The following is a 22,596-nucleotide window of genomic DNA, read 5'->3' on the forward strand; positions in this document are numbered from 1 at the left end:
TGGGCTTGCTGAGAGGTCCCTTCTGAGGCACTCGTGGTATATTTGTTTAGCTGATCCTTTAAACGGCTTTTCTTGTGGAGAAATGGAGGGAAAGTTTAAAAGCCTTTGGAAGGTTTCTCAGTTGTGGATCAACTACTGTGATCAAGGTGGGATGTTGTCCCCGTATTTGTCCAGACTTGCCCTTTGTTGGGTGGAACAGTGAATTGTGAACCTATTTAGCCGGGAAAAAAGTTCCTGGATTTTTCCTACCTATCAGGACCATTAATGGAAGAGCGACCAACAGAAACGAGAATTTCAATTAAATATTTGCAACGGCAAAATGATCAGTTAGATAGATAGCAAAATTGTAGGGAGGACACTAACACAGCAATAGCTGCTGCAAGGCACAGCAGCATTTCTGCATTTTCCTTCAAGTGTGGCCACTTGGTACTTGAGTACCTCTGTTACGACTTACGGGGCTACAATTCCATCCCCTTATTCTTGGCACTCCTTTATACTGTTGAACGTTCTCTGTTAATAACACATCCCAATAACCCACAGGATTTAATTTTTAAAAGCACTTTTTCCATAAATGGAAGATATGGTTGGAACCATTAAAGGGTTTAGTAATGTTAGGAGACTAAATAATAGGCTTTTTAGTCTTGATCTGCAATGCAAAGAAGTGCAGTGGTACCTCATTTCTGCATCACCAGCAAATACAGTACCGATACAGTTTCATAGTATATGGGATGGTATTTCATCAGAATTTCATTATTTTCTCAGCTGAGTGACTCACTGGTAAACAGTGTTTCTCTTTTATTCTATCCCAGAACTGAGCCTGAGCTGAATCATGGAAAGTGCCACAGAAATGATAGTTAAGAACTGATGAGTAGTTAAGCAGTAATGCAATTATAATTGCCATGCTGTAACTCTTCAGGTAGTCTTTCTTCCCTCTTCTGAGTAGAATTAGCCATCATCTTTCTTGTTACGGAAGATACAATGCTTAAAAAATAAGCAAACCAATCTGGTCTATGTTTTCTGCCAAGAATCTTTCAGTGCCCCATAATCTGTTGTCCTGAGCCCAGCAGCAGTGCTATTAGGAAATACAGTTTGTGTTGAGTTTGTCATGGCCGACTGAGCCCAAGCTAGGAATTAGATGTCATTTGTAATTGCCATTTGTCTGTATGATTTGGGAATTGATAGTAGCAACAAAACCAGAAGAGAACTTAATAAATACACCTACATCTCTGCGGCTCTTGATAAAGTTTGAGTCATAACTGGACCTCTGATAAAATATTAAAATACCTGTAAAAACCTAACAAGAAGCTTGAACTAAAAAGCGGGCTTTTTTCCCCTGGGTTCTTCTCCTGAGATGCTACAATTGGGATATGCAATTAAATAACTTGCCAGCTCTGAGAATATTTACTGCTGCATGGGCATTACTAAGAGATTCAGAAGCTTGAAAAGTAGGGTGGACGTCTTGTGGACAATTCAACAATTATTTTCAAAGCTCTGCTAATGCATCTGAGAGACCAAGCTGCCTTCTTGGCATCTGCTGTTGAGTGTACTGTACATTAGATATACAAGGGATGGGGCCAGGGGGAGTTTCAAGTTCAACAGCCAGCAGCCTGGGTATCAATTAAAGTTGGGTTATTTTCATATGTCACCATTATGACCCTTTAAACAGTGCATCTATAGTGGAATCAGGATGTCTCTCTGACCCTATACTATGCAAATGCACTGAGGCCAGAAGGACTGGAAAACCTACTGAATTTTAATGTGAGAAGTGTGTGATGCCCCTACCTCATTGACATTCTGTGTGGATTTTTTTCACTAATCCTCACACTCAGTAGGCATAACTTTCTTCATCTTGGTTCTTCAGCAGGGTGTGCAGGTCAAAGAGGCAGCTAAGATGGGCCAGAAAGAAGTCAGGCGCTGCAGCATGAGCGACATATTTAGTTACAATTAGAAACAGGCCTCAGTTGTGAAGTTAAGGTAGGAATCCAAACTCTCCTGAAGTTGGAGTGATGGGTGAGCCATGGGTTTGGGTCAGTCCTTTGGAGATACTGACCAGTCAGTTCAACTGCAGCCAGAATTTCCCGAAGTCCCTTCCTGGGTTTACATTTTGAGGGATATTTTTGAGTTTATCTGTAGTCAGGAAAAACTTGGTGAAGTTTCAATGTAGAGCTGTCTTGAGGTAAACTGTATGGTTCCTCTGCTTGAACCTCTCTCCATAACTGGCATGGAGAAGCAGCTCTGACATGAAGAATAACAAGAGAGAGACATAAGAAGAATAAAAATCATTTTTCTGCAGTGATTTTTTCAGGTATATTATGTTCCCATGAAATAGATAGTGTTCGTAACCTCCTGGCTCCAGAAGGTGTGGAGACGAAATGACAAAGATCAAGTGGTGCCCATATCCTCTCTGGCCAGTGCAGATCTGGTAATACACAGAAGGTGACAGGCTCTGTCTCCTCTGTCAATCTCTGCTTCAGTGGCTTCTTGTAGCCATGAAGGAGCTTCCCATAGCTATGAGGCAGCAATTGGAAGCCATGGTTATGGGGGAAGAAATAAGCCTTTCATGTTTCTTACATGATATTTGTTGCTCCCATTGAAGATCTGTCCCATTGCAGAGCTGCCTGGTTGCACTACACCATCTGCCACCCCCATGCACAGATACAGGCTTTCTGTTTTCCTGTTTGACTGTGTCCTCAGTGTTTGCTAGAGGTTGATGGATGGACTCAGGAGGGCTGACCTGGAAGGTCACAGCCACACTAATGTACCCTGAGCTTCCACTTCGGTGAGGAGGAGGTGTAACGTAGAAACGTGCTTGCTTCCCACTGCTGTCGAGAAGACAGAGCTGCCAGCGAGATAAGAAGGTTCACATATTTTGCATACACATATGTTCATATTTAGGGGGATAATGCTAAATATGGTGATTCTGGTATGAATTCAGCTTGCTGTGGTGTGTGATATACACAGTAATGGTTTTATGCTGTGTGATATACACAATAGTGGTTTTATTCTGTGGCGTGTTGAAGGACAGCATTCTGGGTTGGAGCATTAGAGAGTAAGAAAAGTGGGGTGCAACTGCAGAGATGGTTTTCATTCACTTGGCAGTTTTGTTTGGGTTTTTTTTTAGTTGGCTCTGGCTTGTTTTGCTGTTTTTGCTCTTTTATTCCCATCAGCTTTATAAAATCTTAAATGTTTATGAATTAGGGCCACATAGTATTTAAATTTCTAAACAGAGAACCATTCTTCTCTATAACAACCTTCTGACTTTCTAAAGTTGTCAGACGTGTTACTATTTTTTTTTTAAAGGGAGTATTGTATATAGAACCTCAATTATTTCTTCATAAAGTGATTTTTAAATTACTCCCCAGTGAGTTTTAGGAAAGTGTGTCTAGACTTTTTTCTTTTTCTGCTTTATCCCAGTCTCCCCTTCCAGCCTGCCCCTATCATTTTGTAGGTTATGGATAGTTGAGGATTTGTTGTACTGCAATTAAATGCTGAGTGTGTGCTGTGACCTTTGTCGGGGGGAGACTGTTGGCAGTATCATTACAAATAAAGTACTAACAGATTTCAGAAGTTCATAGATTCCAAACCGGATGCTGAAGCCTGCAGTCATTTATAAACTTACCTCCACAGATTTTCAAATTTGACACCGAGGTGGTGGCATAGCCCCTGCTCAAATGCCTGCTGATTGCTTTTCTGAGTCCCCCTTCATAAGCCAGGTAACCTCCCTTTTGGTACCTCTGCAGCTTGACTTGTGTAGCAATTGCAGCTGCAGAAGATAAAGCCCTAGAAGGTCCAGGCAGACATGTGCTGTCACATGCACCATGCCAGTGTGCAGGTATTTGTTATTTCAGGTGGACATGGCCGACTACAAAGACTTTACAAAACCTGGACATATTAGCTAGGCTGCTCTTGAATGGAGACAAACACTCAGACTCCAGCATGATGAAGGAGCCAAGCCATTAAGTTGGGTTTGGGGGTAATTTTTACAAACCCAGTTGGGGCAGGTGGTGGTTGAAGTCAGGGGTTATGCCTGGACCGTGTAGTGTAGCACCGCATCCTCACGCTCACTCTCAGCAAGTCGACCACTCTGTGCAGCAGAGGTTTGCTGCAGTGTGAAAGTAATGCTGGAGACAGGGTAAGTGAAGTAACTGAGATGTCTGCAGCCTCTGGCTTCTCTCAGCAGGGCAGATTTGGTTGAGTGAAGAGCACACACTCAACCCGTACAGCTTCAAATTCCCAGGCTGGCTGGCATACTGCTGCTGGGCCCCGCTTCGCCTGCTGCTGCAGCCCTGGAGAGGGGCCACTCCTCTGAGAGGGGCTCATCGTGGGAGGGAGGATTTGCATGGCAGGATGCTAAGACAGCCAGAGCTGTGGTTGGCTTTACTGCAGGAAGTGGATTAGGCAAATCCCTAAGTGGAGAAATCCATTTTTCCAGGTGTTGAGGCTGAAGGAAACATATAATTAATAGTATCCTGATTTTTTACTTAGTTAAGTCTTAGAGCAAGGTATCCTGGAGTTTATATTTTTAGCAGCCACTTTAAGAGATGGTGGGGGAGGATAAGTGTGCATGGGGGGAGAGATTAATTTAAAATTGATAACCGCATGGCAGCACCACAGTTTTAACAAGCTCAAGGCCTGCCTCACGAAGCCTGCTGTACTCAGGGGACTAGAGTTCAATTCTCCGTGCTGCCAGTTGAAATCAGAAATCACAACTGCAGTGATTAGCAGTGAATTTCCTGATCTTGGTGCCGCAGGCAAAGGAAGGAGGGGACTGGTTTTTTCCCTGTCTCTGGCATGGTTAACCCCTAGCAGGGGAGATGAAGGTAGGGAAAGGGAATCTAGGGGAGTTTACGCCATTTAAACTTGTACGTGCTGTTTAAAAAAAAAATCAATAGCCATTAATGGCTGGTCCTGACTGTGGAGAAGTGCCCAGCGGTGTCTTAATTAATCTCACTGCTAATAGAGGAGCATCACATTCAAATGCTTGTGCTGCCCCTCTCCTTCCAACAATGTAGGTCGGATCCACAGAGGCAGTGTACAGATGGCAAAACCAGCCTGCTCTCAGGGACTCGGATGTCAAGCCAGAGTAATCCCAAACACTGGTTTTGCGCTGGTGTAACTGGGGTCAAATTTGACTCTATTCATATCAGCGTCAAGTACCACCCCACCTAGGTGTCCCTGTGCTTGTTCATGTGTGATGTGACAGAGAAGAAACAAGTAAAATACTGTTCTGTATTGTTAGATTCTGAATTTTGTTTTGTTTGTCTGTTTAATACTACTCCACCTGATTAAGAGAGCTGCAGCACTCATCGTGTGTGTGATCAATATGTCTGCACAAAGCTATCAAAACTAGTCCCTTGGTCCCTTTCTGAGTGTTGTTGCTGCTGAAGGTTGCTTGTTCGGGTCCCTTGTAATGCAAGATGAGGGAATTTTGACTAACACATGCAAACAATATCAAATGGAAATTCATAAAACTATTGCAATGTGCAGCAGCCTCAGGCAAGGGGGGCTCATTTATCAACTCTTTTTGGCCTGAAAAATGTAAGCATTTTGGTAGCTAGAGCAGGAAAAGGTTTAATGGATTCATGGATTAAATAGATTAATGGATTCATGGATTAATAGATAATTGGTCCAGAAATGACCTTTTGATCCAGACCTTTGCCTGATGGAGAGGGCTGGAAGTGATTTTGCTTGCTTGCTTGTTTATTCCTTCCTGACCCTTCTTTGGGTCAAAACATAGTATTTTTTCACCTGACCATTGCTGAGCTGCCGAAGCATGTGATATGCAGAGGCATCATACTGAATTGATGCATATACTTGGGTGCTTGTCGTATACATGGGGTGCCCAACTGTGTGCCAGAGGCTTCACACCTCTAGCTATCTCCTCTTCAGTAAAAAAACAAAAAAGGCTTGTGTCGTGGAGGACTGGTTGGTGCCTATCCTCTGTGGGATAGTTACTGTATATATATACTACTGATAGTAGTTACTGATAAAGTCCTCCACTTGCAGGGTCACTCAGTAGCTCTGGAAGATGCCAGCGGTGTGTGGGCTCTGTTCTGCCTCCGTGCTGGGGGCAGGGCTGGGCTGCACTGTGCAGCCCCTCACCACGAGAGCTGTGCCTTGGCCTCACTAACACTGGCCATGAGGGAGCTTTTCAAGTTGGGTCTGGCAGTTGGTGAAGTTTCTTTTGGGACACTTGAAATTAAATTTCACAGGAAGATCTGATGAATGGTTTATGATAAGTCATGTTCCAGCTGATTTTGCGTCCAGGCTCTGTCCCCCAGCACTGCCTGTTTTTTCATGGGATTTTTGATATCACCGTGAAAGGTTTGTATAAATTTAGATCAATAGAAGAAAACTGAGCTGAATTATCTACTCACCTGGAAGTTTATCAGCTAAAAGTCAGTAGAGGTAAGCTACAGTCAGTCAAGTATATGGCAGCAGAATTAGTCCCTTTGCTTGTTTTAAGGGAGGATTGTTCATTTGGAAATTTTTAACATTAAGATCACATATACATAAATATATATATGTCATACTGCTTTATAGAAACTAATATGGCTATAGTAAAAATCAGTATAGAGATGCTGATATCTCAGAGACTTGAATGGATGAACACCAACCTTGATTGCTTTAATGCTATTCATTTTCAAGCCAGTATAGCAGCAGAGGAATAGAAGTTGAGTCTGGGCAAGGTGGCAAATCGCAGCATGCTCCCTGTAAGACCCACTTGCTCACAGCACACCATCCATGTGTTTCTTCATAGTACATGATGAGTGCCTTGAAATTGAGCTTATTACTAATGAGAATTTTTCACTCTAATTCTTCACTTTTTTCCTTGTTCTTTGCTGGCTACTGAATAAATCCTGATGTGCTTTTTGAATTTCAAACAGCACTCTTAAGAACTGAATGTTTGCTAAATATATCAAGATGAAAACCAAACAAAAAACACCCAAAACAGTCATTCATCTGGCCAATAACTCTGGCCTCAAGCACATAAAAAGCTCCTGACAACAGTCTTTTTTTAAACCTGGTCAAATGACAGATACACAGTGCACCAGTCACAGCATGTCTCCTGTCTCCAGTGTGACTTGAGGCCAAGAATTGTCCCGTGGAAAGCACAAAACAACTTCTTTGAAGGTAAGAAGAACCTAGATTTAAACCGATGCAACTTGAGCGCAGGATTTGGCCCATGGACTCCAGTTCTGGCTCCCCTGGCACTTGTAAGCTTTTTATTACTAATTAAAGTTGGTAAGTAGTCCCCCTCAGGGTGTTTTGGCTCATAAATGAAGGCCAACAAAATATCTAATTTTGCTAAATAGAGTAATTTTTTATATGCCAATAGAGGGCTTTTGGTTAGATTTTGTTTTCTCTCTCCCCACTGTTATTTAGAAGTGAAAGCTCCAATGTTTCCTATCAACCTCAAGAAGCAAAACCAGGTCTTGTTCTTATTTCCCTGCTTCATCCTGTTCCCTAAGTCCATACCTCTTCCTGTTTCCCCAGCAAGGTCCCATGCTCACAGGGGTCTGATCCTGGTTCTCAGTGTTGGCTTCTAGTGCTGAGACCCCCTTGGGAGTCTGCCAGAAAAGGTGCTATTCAGCACATCAAAATCCAGTTATGTAAAATTTTCAACCCTAAAATATTAAAAGTCATTAGCATTTGTGTAATTGTACATATCTTGTTTCTTTTCAGAATGTTGTTTTCTCCTTAGGCAGTTCAAACATAGGTTTCTTTCCCTTCTTAAAATGAAACCTGTTACAGTATGATGAATGAAACAGCAGAAATAAAAGTGTTTTAATAGCATGAACGGTTACAAACCCTTCATTGACAGGGATTATTACTATGATAATCATTCAGCAGAGCTGGAATTTGTAGAAGCTGTTTTGACCAGCCAGCAATGTGAAATATTTGGGGATGAATTTCATCTCTGTAAAGACCAAAAGCCATTTAAAAAGCAGACTGGAGTCTTTTGATTTACATTTCTGATATTAAACAGAGAGCTGCTCTCTGCATTTTTTGCTACAGGGCATCACTTCATTGCTAAGAAATAGGGCTATGGCAAGAATCCAATTTCTTAATGAACCAGCCTATCTGGAGGAAAACAGCTTTTCACACCATAATAAACAATGAACACCTTTTAGATAACAAATTCAATGGCAAAAATATTGCATTGTACATGTCATAGCCCCATAATTTAATGGAGGCACTTGCTGCATTAGTGGTTTACATTAATTTTTAAAATTAATTTTGTTTGGCCTGTGGGGGAAATATTTTCTTTTTTGTTTCTGATATCCTGCAGCTCATTAACACTTTTTTACTGCTGCTCTACAATACTGTCTGTAATCGTCCAATTTGTAGCTAGAGGCTCATTTTTTAACTAGAGAGAGAAAAAAAATGGAGCTTTTACTGAAATCATAAATGAAGCTTCAACCACACTGAAAAATCAGCATCTCTAACAACAGCTGGAGTACTGTGGCTTTCTGAGAATGTATTAATTGAACCCTGGATGGATTGTTAGCCTGCGATTTCTGGGTAGTTTTGTAGCCTGGGACAAGGAAGTTTTCATCCCATTTCTGCCTTGCAGACATTGGCCAGGGAAGCATAGTTTTTCCTTCCACTGTACGAAGAGTTGGTACTTCTGGACACTTAGGGACTATAGCTATAGCTCTTCTATATTGTCATTTTCTGGGAAACGTCTGATATGGATTTCAATTTTAAAAGTGATTGTGCTTATTCAGAGTTACTGAAGAGCACAAATGCGTTTTTCACCTTGGAGCACTGGAACACTGCCCTGCTCGGAAAAATGAGACAATGAAAATCAAAGTTAAACAACTTCAGCATCAACTCAATTCTCTGCACCATTCACAGTTGTTAATTTAACAGTGGACTGATTCTATCTTCCTGAATAAAGTGCCATGTGGGCAGCTGCTGCAGGATCCCAGCCTCTAATGCACACTCCAGTAAGTCTCCCCTGGCTGGGGGGGGACTCAAAGCAAAACAGCTCTGCGGATAATACGAAGCAGCAAACCCCACACTGAGCAGGACTTTTCCATAGGGTCCCATCTCACCGTGCTGGGTACCCTCAGCTTCTGCAGCTCAGGAGGTCTTAGCTGGTCCTCAGGTCTTTACAGAAACAGTCCTTGAATGTGCTCGTATGTGAGAAAACAGGTACTCTGCAACACCTAATATTTTGCTAGTGCTAGTGGTGAAGACTTAAGGTCTTTTTCAGTAAGTGGCATATGTTGCAGCAGAGGCTCATGTGTGCATGTCCTTGCAGGACGTTGGCTTTGTCAATACAGGTGCTCATGAGGAATCAACCTGCATGACAGAATAGAGGAATAATCATTACAGGTTACACAAGGTGGCAGGATTATTTCTCTGTCTTGCTATCTGTCTATCCCCCATCACTGCACTATCTGAGTGCCTGTCAGGGCTTGTTTTTCAGATTTTCAATATAATTTCACAGCTTTTTCAACACGACTGCCCAAATGTCAATTGTGCAGTACATTGTAGAATTACTGAGCAATGAAAAATGTAGGTGTTGAATGGCATCTGTATTGCTTGACCTCCACTGTGCTTTCACTTAATGAAAACAATAGCTGTGAATTTGGTGTAGTTAAGCTGAACTTTATATTTAATGTAAAGTGTTGTATTGTCGTGAATATAAAGGTGTATTTTATTGAAATCAATTAGATTGTATTCTTATGCCATTAAGACTGGGCTCTTATAGCATGCAAGAGGAATCTAACAACTAACTGGGATCTTGCTATACTCTGTTACAGGACAGTATTTGGAGATAGGAAATTATACATAATTACAGTGGGTGAGATCATCAGTTTATATAAATCAGCATGACTTTGCTGATGTCAGTGGAATTATGCCAATTTACACCAGCTGAATGAGACAAATACATACACAGATGTCCTGAGTCTCCACATTTTACAGTGGTGGGAGTCCTGACTGCAGCTGTGGAGAGGTTGGGTCCTCTGTGATAAACCACCTTCAGCTGAGCAGTTTCTTGTGGCTGAAGAGGGGTGTAGTAGATTTACACCACTGCTAAATGTACCTTAGTGTACAGCTTCCCCTCATTCAGTGTTTGTGAATGCACTGCAGAAATCTGTATAGTAAACGTGTCCTTAGCCTGGACCTGCTGTGGTAAATGAAAGCCTGATGTGTTGGGCCAGTCAGGAAAGACTGGGATGAAAATCATCAGACTCTTGCCTGCACTGGAAATTCCTGCCTTGAACCTGTAATTCTCTTATCAAATCAAGTGTGCTGCGTGTTGAGCTGCTCCAGCTGAATTTCTATCACCATTTCAGGTTGAGGGAAAAGAATCATAACTGGAATTGTTTCTTGGACCTTCTTTTTTCAGCAGAGAGGAGGCAGCAGGGAAGCTGCTGAACATGGATGAGCCGGTGCAAGTCATTAGAACAATGGTGGAGAGCAGCAGGCTATGGTATTCAATAAACCATAGGGGCTATTGTTGTCTTTCAGAAAGACTATCTAATTTTTTTTTTTTTCCATGGAACTTGTAGCCATTTTTAAGCTTTCATTTTTCATAATGTCATAGATAATCTTTTATCTGTTATCCAGTAGTGCTATTCTGACAGACATTTGCATCAAATGGTAACGTGCAGGCTGGAACTCTCTCTGGTGGGGAAGCCAGCTTGATCTGAAAGGTTATTCACTCTCACTGCATCTCAGGGCTTTGTTCTTGATTTGCACACGTTTCCCCCCCATCTAAATGCAGGTATTTCTAGAGCTTTTTCTTTAGAAAAAACTTCAATTCTGAGATCTGAGCTTATTCAAGCTTCTTCATACATATCAGTCAAAAACTTGTATTCACTGCAAATGATGAATCTGCTTTGAAATGTTTGTTGAAGACTCTGTATGCCTCAAGAATCATTTCAGAACCTTTCCTACAGAGATACTGGTAGCTTTCTTATTTTTTTTAAGGAGAGGGAAGAGTCATGAAGGAAGGAACTTAAGCAGCCATGAGCCTTTTTGCAGTTGCGTCTCTATCCACCAAAAAAAACCCCAAACCACCAAAAACCCTGATGGGAACAATGACCTTTAAAGATGTGGGTAGAATACGAGCTGAGTGTCTAAAAGTTAGCAAAGCAGAAAAACTGTGTGTGACTGGAAATATGAAAATGGTGTTCAATATTATCTTGGTTTCATAATTCTTCACTTATGAGGTTATTAAATGACAATTTCAAAAGGTGAATAAACCTCCATTTTATGTGGAGTATTTCACTGATTGAAGAAGTAGCCTTATTCTCCACCTAATAAACCCGAATAGATCTCCTTTATAGTGTCTGTTTTCTTGGGTTATTTGAAAGTCCTGCTCACAAGACTTGACTAAACAGGCAGATTCACTGCCCATCACATGCTTTCTGTTCCCCCTCGCATCTAATCAGCACTTTCAACAGTGCATCACTCCCAAAAATACCATGCTTGCAGAGTCAGCGCTGGATGTGAGCCTGGAATGGCTGGTGACACAAGACCTGGAAGGTATGCTTGGTAGTTATGGCTTTGCTAGTAGCTGCTGGTGCCTTAAGGTATGACTGAGGTCCTACTGCAGTGGATTAGTGGTTTTACCCTTTGGTTCCAAAGGGATGTAGCAAGGCATGCACGTGCCTTTCCAGCAAAAAATTATCCTAGCCCATATTTGATGATTAGAAAGCATTTGCTTCTCTTGGGCAAGCCCACAGGGGTTTGGAGTGCTTGACCATCATGGAAATTTTCTCCTTTTTGCTTTAAAATGCCTATCCCAAGCTGGGTAGGAGTGTGCATCCATTCCTCCTATTAAAGTCGAAGCATCGCAAGTTTGCCACATAAACGTGCATCCCTGATCCATGTAGGGTTTTTTTTATTACACAGACTCCTCTTTCATGTACTTGTCATTTTGAAGTCCTGGATTAATAGGAATGAGCAACATTTCCTCTAGTGGAGGCTGGGTATAAAATTTCTTGAATACCAAAGCAATAATGTTGAGTTTATTGTGAACGTTTTTAAAAAGGTGTGAGAAGAAACAGGAAAGGGCAAGGAATTAATGATTTTTCCCTTCTCCAATGCCCAAGCTTTTCCTTTTTTCGGTCTGAATGTCTTCTGCACAGAGTGAATTTTGAATTTCAACATTGAAATTGCATAGGAATCCCTGTTATTAACCCTGCAGCCATGGGATGCAGAAGAGGAAAACATCAGTGCTCCAACTTAGGATCCAGGGGGGTTGGAAATGTTGTGTTTCTGAGTGTTTCTAGGTGTGTGTTTCTAGGTGCTGTATTGTTTATGAGAATAAAAATTAGCTGTTTCAGGTGTGGAAAACACCAAAGAAGATCTGATCTGGCCACAGATGAAACAGAATTTGGTTACCAGAGGTTTATGCCGGGAGTATGTGCGTCATTCAGTGATCATTAAAGGAAAGCTTCACATTAGGTTTTGTGGGTTTGGGGATGGGCCGTGAGTAACTGTAAGGAATCTGGAGTCACATTTGCTCTTGCCATGGTTTAAATCTGAATTAACTCTGTCACAGCAGTGAAGTTTCTGGGACTACCACAGTCCATGTGCAGGGAAAAATTACCAGCCAGCCACCCTGGGTCTTCCACTGCCAGGCCAGGCATAGCTACCCCCTCCCGCTTTCTTCTGCTGGATGTTGAGTTTCTCACATTTGCATTTTCAAACTTTTCCTTATAACTACATGGGGGACTTTGTTTATAGGAATTTTCCTTTTTGGAGGGAAGATGAAGTGTCTCACATAGTCACATGAATGTGGTGGTTGAGACCTTGAGTAAAATGCTAACTCCGTGGAGAGTTGACATGGGTTTGCAGGAGCCAGCTGTGCACTCTTACCCCAATTTACACTGATGGCAGCAATTTTGTCTTTTGGCCCAGCCAAAAGTGTCATCAGGCATCACCTGCAGTTGTTTGGTGGGGTGGGCTGTGTGTGCTGAGTAACAGCCAGCCCAGTGCAGAGGCCTCCTGGGAGTAGTGGGCTCAGAGCGTAGACAGCTTTTCCTGGAATTGGGTGAGCAGCAGCCCAGGACACCTTTCTATCAGCAGGCTGAGGTCTGTTAAAGGAGCAGCCGCTGCCTGAGCATCCACACACCATTCAGGGAGTCACACGCACACCAGCCAAGACTTTAACTGCTAGGATCAGAGTCCCTTTGCAGCGGGCAGCTCCACGGAGCTGACAGGTGCCCCTTTTTGACTCCCCACGCACTCACTCTCTCTCTCTCAGGTGCATTCTCTCCCCTCAGGCTCGACCCCAGGCTCCCCAAAGCAGAGTCTTCAACGCAATGTATGCCAGGCAAATTTACTGAGTGGTACAGCAGTAAATGACAACTTGAGTGGGTGCCTCCAGAGAGGGACCCTGAACAAAGAATTCCCTGGGCAATTATATCCTTACAATTTAAGTCCTCCTCCCCTCATGTGATGGTTCGGCCCAATAGCATTATTTGGGTCTGGGGTCGTCTTGTTCTTTATTGGATCCTTCGTCTCTAGGTGAGACATTCCTTCTCTTATCTTAATGGATACCGCTTCTGCTAAGGGTTGTGGCTACCTTCTCTTTCTGGTTTGCACTGGTTTCAGGGCCTTCTTTCATGAAGGTAAGTAGGAGTTGAGCATACAGTCAGTATATCTAGGTGAAAGTTCACAGTTTGCAGCCCAAGGCTTTAACAGGCCTTGCTACTAACACTTTGTATTAGACTCTGTTTGAGCTAGGTAGTGCCTTCTGCAACAGATCATGCCCTGCTCCTGGGGTCCTCCGGCATTGCTGGCCACTCCCGTGCAAGTAGCTCCGAGCTGAGAGAGAAGCAGATTTGCAGCACCCACTTGTACTTGGTGCGATGACTTGTGTTGGCAGTCAGGATTACTGCTGAGGCGAGTGCAGGATCTGGCCTGCAGCAGACCCAGGCTGGTGCCCTTCCAGGATGAGGGGGTGAGCAGCTCTCCGGCCACTGCTGGCTCGTCACGCTTCAAACTTGGTAGGTACAGAAGCACAACTCCATGGCAATATCTTTATTTTAAGCGTATTTTCTAATAGCATTTTAGTAATTATTAACTAGGAAAGTGATTGGCAATTAGGAGCTCAGTAATACATGGAAGTCTATCGTCCTGATTGAATGGCATTATTGCTGGTAATAGAAACATTGGACGTGCATTAAATTCTTCAGTTTAATTAAGAGTTTGTTTAATTAAGTGTACTTTTGCTGTGTTTTATCTGCAAAGGACAAGAGGACTGGAGTAAGGTCCAGCACACTGAGAAAGTGGTGTTTTTGTGAAGTTATTGCAAGTGATGTGGAGTAACGGCTGAAAGGGGAATAATGGTGGAATTTGGTGAGGAATTGAATGCGCAGCATATGTACGTGGCTTGGAGACTTAAGTGAGCCTCAAAGGGTTTTGATTTCTAATGGCATGATCTGAAAAAGGGTCATTAAAAAAAAATCCTTTCTAAAGTGACCTAGATTTCCCTTTCTTTTTTTAATCCATAGCTAATGTAACTTTGTAGCTGTGTATATAAACTTCACAAATGCATGTGAGGTGGGCGCTGTCTTCTCTCTCGTTTGTTCACGAATACGCACACGTATTTGCCTAGGGTGACAAATGTTTTACTCCTGTAGTGTAGTGTTAGGGACAAATCCTCCCTGGAGCAGGGGGGCTGCACATGGTGCCCACCAAGACAGGTGAGCTCCAGGGAGAATAGTTGCAGTCTAAGAAATGTCGGGATGTGGGTCACAAACCAAAAATCAGTTGAAAGGTTTGTTTTCTTTGCCTCTTATGTCCTGAAGAATAAGTTGGAGCTGTGGGTGTGTGGAAACAGTCTGAACTCCTTCATCAGAAACTGGTTCTCTTACGGAACTCATCCGCAGTATATAAGATGTGTATGTGTAATTCTGTTTGTGGTGTGTGTAAGCTCCTATGTATTTTAACTAACAGTGCCAAGAATACTAGCCAAGGGTAACTGCAATATTAGTAACCTCAAATTATAATGACTTACTTTTATACCTCTTTTTAATTTTATTTTACTACTCAGATTGAAAGTTTTACAGTTTGTACCACTTACTGATAAATACTTCATAAGCTCCTGTGGCTCTTTGCTGCTGTTGTGTTTTGTGCCATAGATGCCTTCATTTCCATGCGTGTATACTACATATTATAAAGTGAAAAGGGGAACCTTATGGGACATAGATGCTTTCTGAAATATAAATCACTATTGCTAATGATGATGCAAAAGTGTATACCTAATAACATGTTGTGGAGTCTGTTCAGTCCTATTAAGTGGAAAGTCTTGGCCTCTTGGGTTCAGCATCTCGGAACAAAGTTTTAAATAACCAGCTGATGACGCAGTGTCTCAGAATAAAAAGTAAGTCTGTGCTTTTAGCTTCTGCTCTAGTCTGTTGAGTTTTGGTTCTTTCAGAACTGGAGCAGTGAAACTGAGTAAAGCATGTGACACCTGCATAATGAACAAGTGGACTCAGAGAAGTAAGTACGGGTCAACCTGATTTTAATAAGGTGTAGCAACAACAGAGCCCAGGACACCATGTACAAAGGAGAACAAAATGAAAGGGCTTTCCAATCTTGAATATATGGGATTGAAAACCTATGTAGAAAGAGCACTGTTCAGCACCAAGAAACCTGGAAGTGTTAGATTTAAGGATTCCTTATCCTTGCATGTAGAAATTGTGGTGCAGAAACTGCTGACTGATAAATAATATTATCCCTTTTTCTTGAAGGAAGTGTGTGGTTTAAACCACTTTTTTGACTAACAAGTGGTATCGGAGGTGAAACAAATACAGGAAGTTCTCATGATTAAACTGACCTTTTTTTATCCTATCTGAACTTTGTAAATGTACTCGATTGCATTATATTGTTGACATCTGAAAGCTATTACTGAATGACAAGTGTACGACGTTGGGGATTAGAAGTTATATCTGAGTTACTGCTCTGTAGACTCTTGTGGTCACAGGGAAGCATAATCCAGACAAATACCAAGAAGACATTTCATGGCAGCAAAAGTGGGGATTGTAATGCTCTTGTGAATTGTTTGTTTGAATTCCCACTGGATACGTGATGTACACTTGTGGACCTGGATGTTACTCAGTACTTTTAATATTTTATTAAATGTCTCTTTATTATGGAAAAATCATGTATGCCCTGAGTGTGTAAGGAAGCACAAAGGATCAACTGCAAAACACATGAAGCATGGAAAACTTACAGGGCAGCAGGGTAGGAAAGAAAGCTTAAGGCAGAGGGGAAAGCAGATACATTTTAAATAGGTTCCTTTCAGCTGTCTCTTTGGAATAGATGTTGATGTTTTGTGCTGTGCTAGGGATTTTCGTGGAAGGTTTGGTTCTTGGTCTGAAATTGTCCTCACCTCCCGTGTGACTGTTTTTCTCAGCAGCAGGGGTTTTGCTCGCTGCATGTGTTCCACTGATGTCATCTGCTCACATCCACCTGAATTCAGGAGGATAGCAACAGGTGGTATGTTGGGTGATATTCCACCAAGTCTGTTAAATATTTAGTGATGACTTGTTATCTGCATTTTCATTTCAGTGGTGAGCACTTGAAGATAAACACTGCAATAAAAGTTTCCCTGGAGCAGGTGAATGCCCGATAAGCATAAAGCTTAAGGAAAGGGCTAGGATGGTGAAACTCTGAGTGGGTAGCATGTTTTTCATGTATTAATATTGCTTTGCAGCCTGTGCAATATAACTAGCATGGGTGCATATCTTCTTTGATTCGTCTTTTAATTAAATGCAACAAAGGCTTGCCTAAACCATAGGAACTTTGGAAATGTATTGTTGTATTTTTAAATGTACAAAATTGATATAACCCCTTATCCATCAACTGTTTTAAAACTTAATCTGTGTGGTTAACAGCAGGAGCTGAAAGACCAGAGCAACCACAGTTATCACAACCAGCCGTCTGAATTCTTTTATGCCAAGAGGAAAGGTGGATCTTGCAGGAAGTCCAGAAGGTCTAATAAACCCAGGGAATTTAAGAAAAAAAGGTGCCCCTGGTAAAGACCAGTGCCACCTCAGCTATACTTTTCATTATTATGTCTCCTTTAAAGAATTAACAAAAGTAACCTGCACTCAAGTTGCGGCCACTTTTGCAAAGGCAGCCACAGCTCAAAATCGCACTGTTGCCATTATTGCACTGGGATCTTCCTGCTTTACTCTCTCTTTGGCCTAGGCAGCGCTCTTTGGGTAAGAGTACCTTTGGGGGACTTCATTAATCCCTTCTCAGCTAATGGTGGCAGCACATGTTTGTCCTTCCGGGGAGGCTGGGAAGATCTGTGCGATGGCATTAAACAACTCTCAGCACATACATTCCAGTTGCCCGTGCTCACACGATGGATCTGTCACATTAGCCTGAGTGTTAGCACTGCATAAGGTTTAAGTTATGTCCCTTGATGAGAGAATTATAGAGCATGTCTGGGCTCTGAGTTAAGGGCTCCTGTGTGTTGATAGGACTTGAGTTATTTAAGTTAACTTTGCAGTGAAGACAACCCCCAAGGGACTGTCAGCTCAAGAACACCCACTAACCAGAACTTGTCATGTTACTACACAAAGAGAGAAATGAGCTTTTAAGTAATTAGTGCCCAAAGCATTCACTGCTTTGTAGGTCAAAACCAAAACGTTAATTCTACCAGAAAACTAATCAGAAGCCAACACAGATTTCAGAGCATGGCTGTAATAAGCTTTACTTGTGACACACCACTTAATAAGTAAGCAGCAGCCTTTTTGTCTAGCTCAAATTTCCAACTGACCCACTGAGAGCATGTCATTGTAGCCTTAATTGCAAGGTGGCAAAGGTAAGGATATACTCAATGGGTCCAGGATCCAAAACAAAAGATTTTTGCCTTTAGCATAGAATGGAAATGGCAAAACTCATTCTGGCCTCTAAGGTGTGTAACCTGGGTATCTGCAAATCGACTGGAAAATCAGAGGTAAATAGGAAGAACATGTTGCTCATGCAGGAGAAAAGCTTGCTGTCTGAATTTCTGTTCTTCCATGAATATATGCCTGGATAGTCTCTTGGGAAGGATACTTGGGCACAAAACACGTGCAGGGTCTGTAGTGCCCTTTGGCTTACAGCAAGTGTGTGCAGGCAGGCAGGAATACACTTATCCACAATCTTGAGTGCGGGTGCAAAGGTAATAGTGGAGTTTCCTTCTTCAGGCACTTCAGAGGATCCTGAGTATCTCTTTTGGAAGTGGTTGTATGCATTTGTACATGAGTTGAACATTCCTCTTACCATCACTTTAAAGTTTGAGGATTAAGCAAGCCATTTTAATCGTACGCTCTTGTGTATGGTTAAAACACAAGGGGAGGGAGTCATGTGTTCACTTAGCCTGTTCAACCTACCATACGCTGCTGTGTGTACTGGCAAAGATAAGGAGCAATGTTAAACACAACATTAAAATAATAATATTCATTATAGTGCAAGTTGTCAGATGCTTATGCCAGTCTCGGTGAAAAATAAACTTCTGCTACCCTTGTAACATAGACTATTTTTCATAATGCAAGAGGAAAGTCATTGTTTGAATTGTGTTTCTCATGTTTTACCAGATTTTCCTGGGGTCTGAAACTTCCTTTTCACATGTTGGGGTTGATTCCTGAATTTCTTGTGAGCAGTGAGAAGACGCAGAAAAATAAAATGGTACAAAGATATTTCTAAGGCAATATGTCGGCTGAGCTGAGGAGAGAGAATCTTAAAGGAAAGGTGGTGACAAGAGGGATGGGTGAGACAAAATCCTCCAAGGAAATGCGTTTTGTGGTACCTGCTTACCATGGAATCCAGAGGTGGGAGGAACATTTACATATGTGTGAATAAACCAGTTTTTTTTAAATGCAGTTTCTGGCATACCAGGCAAATAGACGTAACTACCAACTAAGTTAGCAAATTAATTCTTCTAGGTATATAATCCAAACTGCTTTTCACCTTTACCTGAAGATCTCCAAGCACTTTTGAGCCCCTCTATTCTGTAAGATCAGCAGTCATTTTAGAGAGGAGTGGTCTGAAGCACTGTCAGCTAAAATGCCACAGCTGCTGGGTGAGATAAAGGTGGAATAAGCAACTGATGCAGAGACCTCTTCTCTCAGCATTATATTGCTACTCTCTCCATGTCAAGACATCCTTCACTTGCTGCAGGATGAGTTCAGAATTGATTCTTGGGTAAAAGACTATCCCTTTCTTCACTTTTTTCTCTTTAGACCATTTAACTTTATAAATAAAGCCTAGGAATGGGACTCGGCAACTTAGTTGATTCTGATCTTGGTCTGCTGGTGGCAGGGAGCAAGTCTCTGCCTCTGGCTCTCCAGCTGTCATCTAGGAAAGACCATGATGTTGTTGTCCTTTTTCAAATAGTTTCAACTGTAGAAATGATAAACAGTAGCAAAACTTCCTGCTGTCTTCTGTTGTCTCTGTTTGTGCATGTAAAGTGATTATTCATAAGTGTCTGTGTATGCAGCATCTTTGTTTTGAAACTATCCTTTGTGTATAATTACGGGTGTTTGAAGAGAAACCTCTCATATATCTGCAAATGAGATAAAACCTTCAACTTTTAATTGGTTTATCCTGTTATAAATCAAGCAGAAATTTTGCAAGTGGACTTGCGCCTCATGTTCTGTAGATTGTGTTTATAGAGTGAGCGTCCTGGCATTCATTACAGGAATCTCTTTCTCCTGCTCCCTTCCCACTTTTCCCTCCCCCCGTCCCTTGTGCTGACCCCTAATCCCAACAAAATGAAGATCTGGTTGTCATATGGATTGCAAAGCTTTCCTATTGCATCACAAACAATATAGATCAAAAACACCTCATTTAAAACCAGATGTTTTCTGGTAGTGATTAATATAGTTTCTCCCCCCCCCCCCCCCCCTTCCTTTTTTTAGAAAACCTTTTATTTCATAATCATCTGCTTTAGCATTAGCTTAAGGGACTCAATTTAGGCACTAGGAAGACTGGATGAACTGGTTCATTTGAAACATGAAGCTGATCTGAATTTTCAAGCCAAACTCAAAATGAAACCATTTACATTTCCATGCATGTCCTCACTAGTTTTGGCTTAAAGAAAAAATCCTGTGTGGATAAACATGTTGTCAAATGCCTTTCTCAAGCAAGCACTTCAGTGGAAATCATGGGGTGCTGAGCACTCGTAACCTCTCGTGTCACTGGTGCCTTCTGAATTTGAGAGCCTTTCTCTGGGTACTCTTTTTGAAAATCTCAGTACCAGGTCTTTTATTTGACAGTTCTTTAAAAGACTGATTTTTCTCCCAGTTTATTTGGCCAAAATGTTCCCCTCTTTCACTCTTCCACTCTTAAGCTGTGCGCAGCTCAGCTTTCTCCTTCTGTGTTGGAATTGGCTGCATTTTACTGAGGCTTCAAATAGAGAGGATTTGAGCCTATAAATCCTTACTCTGTGTGAGTCCTTATTTTCACTAATAGCCCCACTGAAGTCGTCAAGACTGTTTACATGAATAGGATCAGGAGTAATTCTAGTTGGGTCTAATTAGTTACACCAATTTAAGTGAAAGCAGAATCAATCCATTGTTTTGCAGAGTATGTTGGGATGAAATATGCTAACGCAGAGTACAAAACCACATTATTGTATATAGCTGCATGGTTAAAGGACATTGTTGTCTGGCATTTTTCACAAAGAACGATCATTAGTACAAGTTGGAAAAATATAGGGTTTGGGGCTGCATTTTCCCTGCAATTTAATATTACTTGGTATTGGTTAGAAATAAATTGTTACAGACTCCCATTGAATTCCTTCAGGGTAAATATTTATCACATGTAACGTTTCCTCAATATTCTGAATTTTCAATACAATTAGCTTCACTGTAGGTTATTTACTCCAAGTTAAAATTCAAGGAAAAGCCTCCAAGTGTATTTTGAGCTGAGCTATTCATCAGAAGTCCAACACTATTTTGTTCAAAGTGAACCAAAAGCTGTGGGAGATTTTCTAACTGGAGAACTGCACTTGCAAGATGCATAAAACTAATGGCGTACACAAAGTGTCTTGTTTTTCTTCCTTTCTGTGGGGGGTGTTTCAAATACTCATTACTTTGTCCAGAATGGGATCTTGGTGGTGAGATGACAATGGGAGGAAAGCACAGCTCTCCAGATTCCCAACAGAAGTCTCGCAGAAGTATGGAGCCATTAATGTCTGTCAACCTAAAAGACCATGCTGTCAGCTGTTTACTCAGTGAACACATGCATGGGTGTGAGTGGGGATGGTCAGGAGGTATTGGGGAGCACCTGCAAGCGGTGGGAGGTGGGTGGTGGTGAGCTGTACTGGGCTGAGGTCTGGGTATGCCATGTGTACCACTGTGCTGGTGAGACCATTAGACTCAGTTCACTTGTGAAATAACCCCAAACCGTAGATACACAGCTCACTTTGCACTGGTTGAATATTTTGGAGATTTGTTCCAAGTGTACATCAATTATAATTCAGCAGCCTTGGGCTCTTTTGTAGGGTTGGGTTTTTTTAACTTCTTAGTGAAGCAACTTTATTATAGAGACCCAATCCTGTTTGGTAAATCCTATTTAATCACAAGCGTTACATGTTCCAAAATCAGAAGAATTGCAGTCAGTGAAGTTTGCTTGAAATTGGGGTCAGGTTGTCTCCTCCAAAAGTGGTGAAGGGTGTGCTAGTCTGGATGCAGTTCCACGTTACAATCTACTGGTGGTGCAGTTGGTATAAGAGGTTCCTGCCTTTCCCATGTGTAGTTTAGTGACCTTTCTTTGGGTTGTACTCTGTACTGGCTCAGTGAAATGAGGCAGGATAAGCTGTGGGGGGATGAAGAAAACAGAAGGATAATTCAACTGAACCGATGGAAGTCCACAAGGGAAGGTGTAGGATCCTTGGGTAACTGTAGGAGACCTTGTGACAAGGATGGTACTTCTTGGTGACATTTTCAAAGGCCATGTTCTAATCACTGAGATTTATAACTAAGTTTAGCATGTTCGTGGAGTTAAGTTGAAGATAGTTCATATACTTGAGAGTCCAATCCCACCTTTGAATCACACTAGTTTCAGTTGGGTTTGTTTGCTCTTGCTTGCATAAATGTTAAAGCCACCATATATAGCACTGCTAATATGGTTCGTGATACACCCCAAGTTCATTTAAGTTGATCAGTGCAGCAAAGAGATTAATTTCTACTTCATTCATAACATGACTTCTGCTAGGAGTAAAAGCTGGAGAGGATGAAATCTCTTGTTACTTGCTTTTAGGAGGGACAGGCCAAAACATTAAAATGCTCCAAACAATTCAGGATATTTTAAAGCTTTCTAAGAGCTTTTTCCTTTTTTTTTTTTTTTTTTTTAAATATATATATAAAAAGATGTTTCATTATAGTAAACTTCAAAGAGTACATTTGATCTGCTGGTATGTTTTTGACTGTATCCACCAGGAGTTCACTTAAGCCAAGCAGTGAAACAATAATGTATGTTGTACAGCTGAAATGAAAATTAACCTAATGTACAGTATTTGCTACATTGCACAGCTGAAATGAACTCCTGGTGGACAGTGAAAAACATGCTGGCAGATCAAATACACCTTTTGAAGTTTATTATAATAAAATGAAATAAAGC

At 41.6% G+C, this 22,596-nt stretch overlaps 1 protein-coding gene across 2 annotated transcripts in view; it reads left to right on the top strand.

The window, feature by feature from the left end:
* The window catches only part of AUTS2 (activator of transcription and developmental regulator AUTS2), an 803,913-nt gene that overhangs the window by 648,339 nt on the left and 132,978 nt on the right, over positions 1–22,596 (top strand). The window lies entirely within an intron of this gene.

Source organism: Pelecanus crispus, chromosome 12 (genome assembly GCF_030463565.1).
Source record: "Pelecanus crispus isolate bPelCri1 chromosome 12, bPelCri1.pri, whole genome shotgun sequence".
Taxonomy (NCBI): domain Eukaryota; kingdom Metazoa; phylum Chordata; class Aves; order Pelecaniformes; family Pelecanidae; genus Pelecanus; species Pelecanus crispus.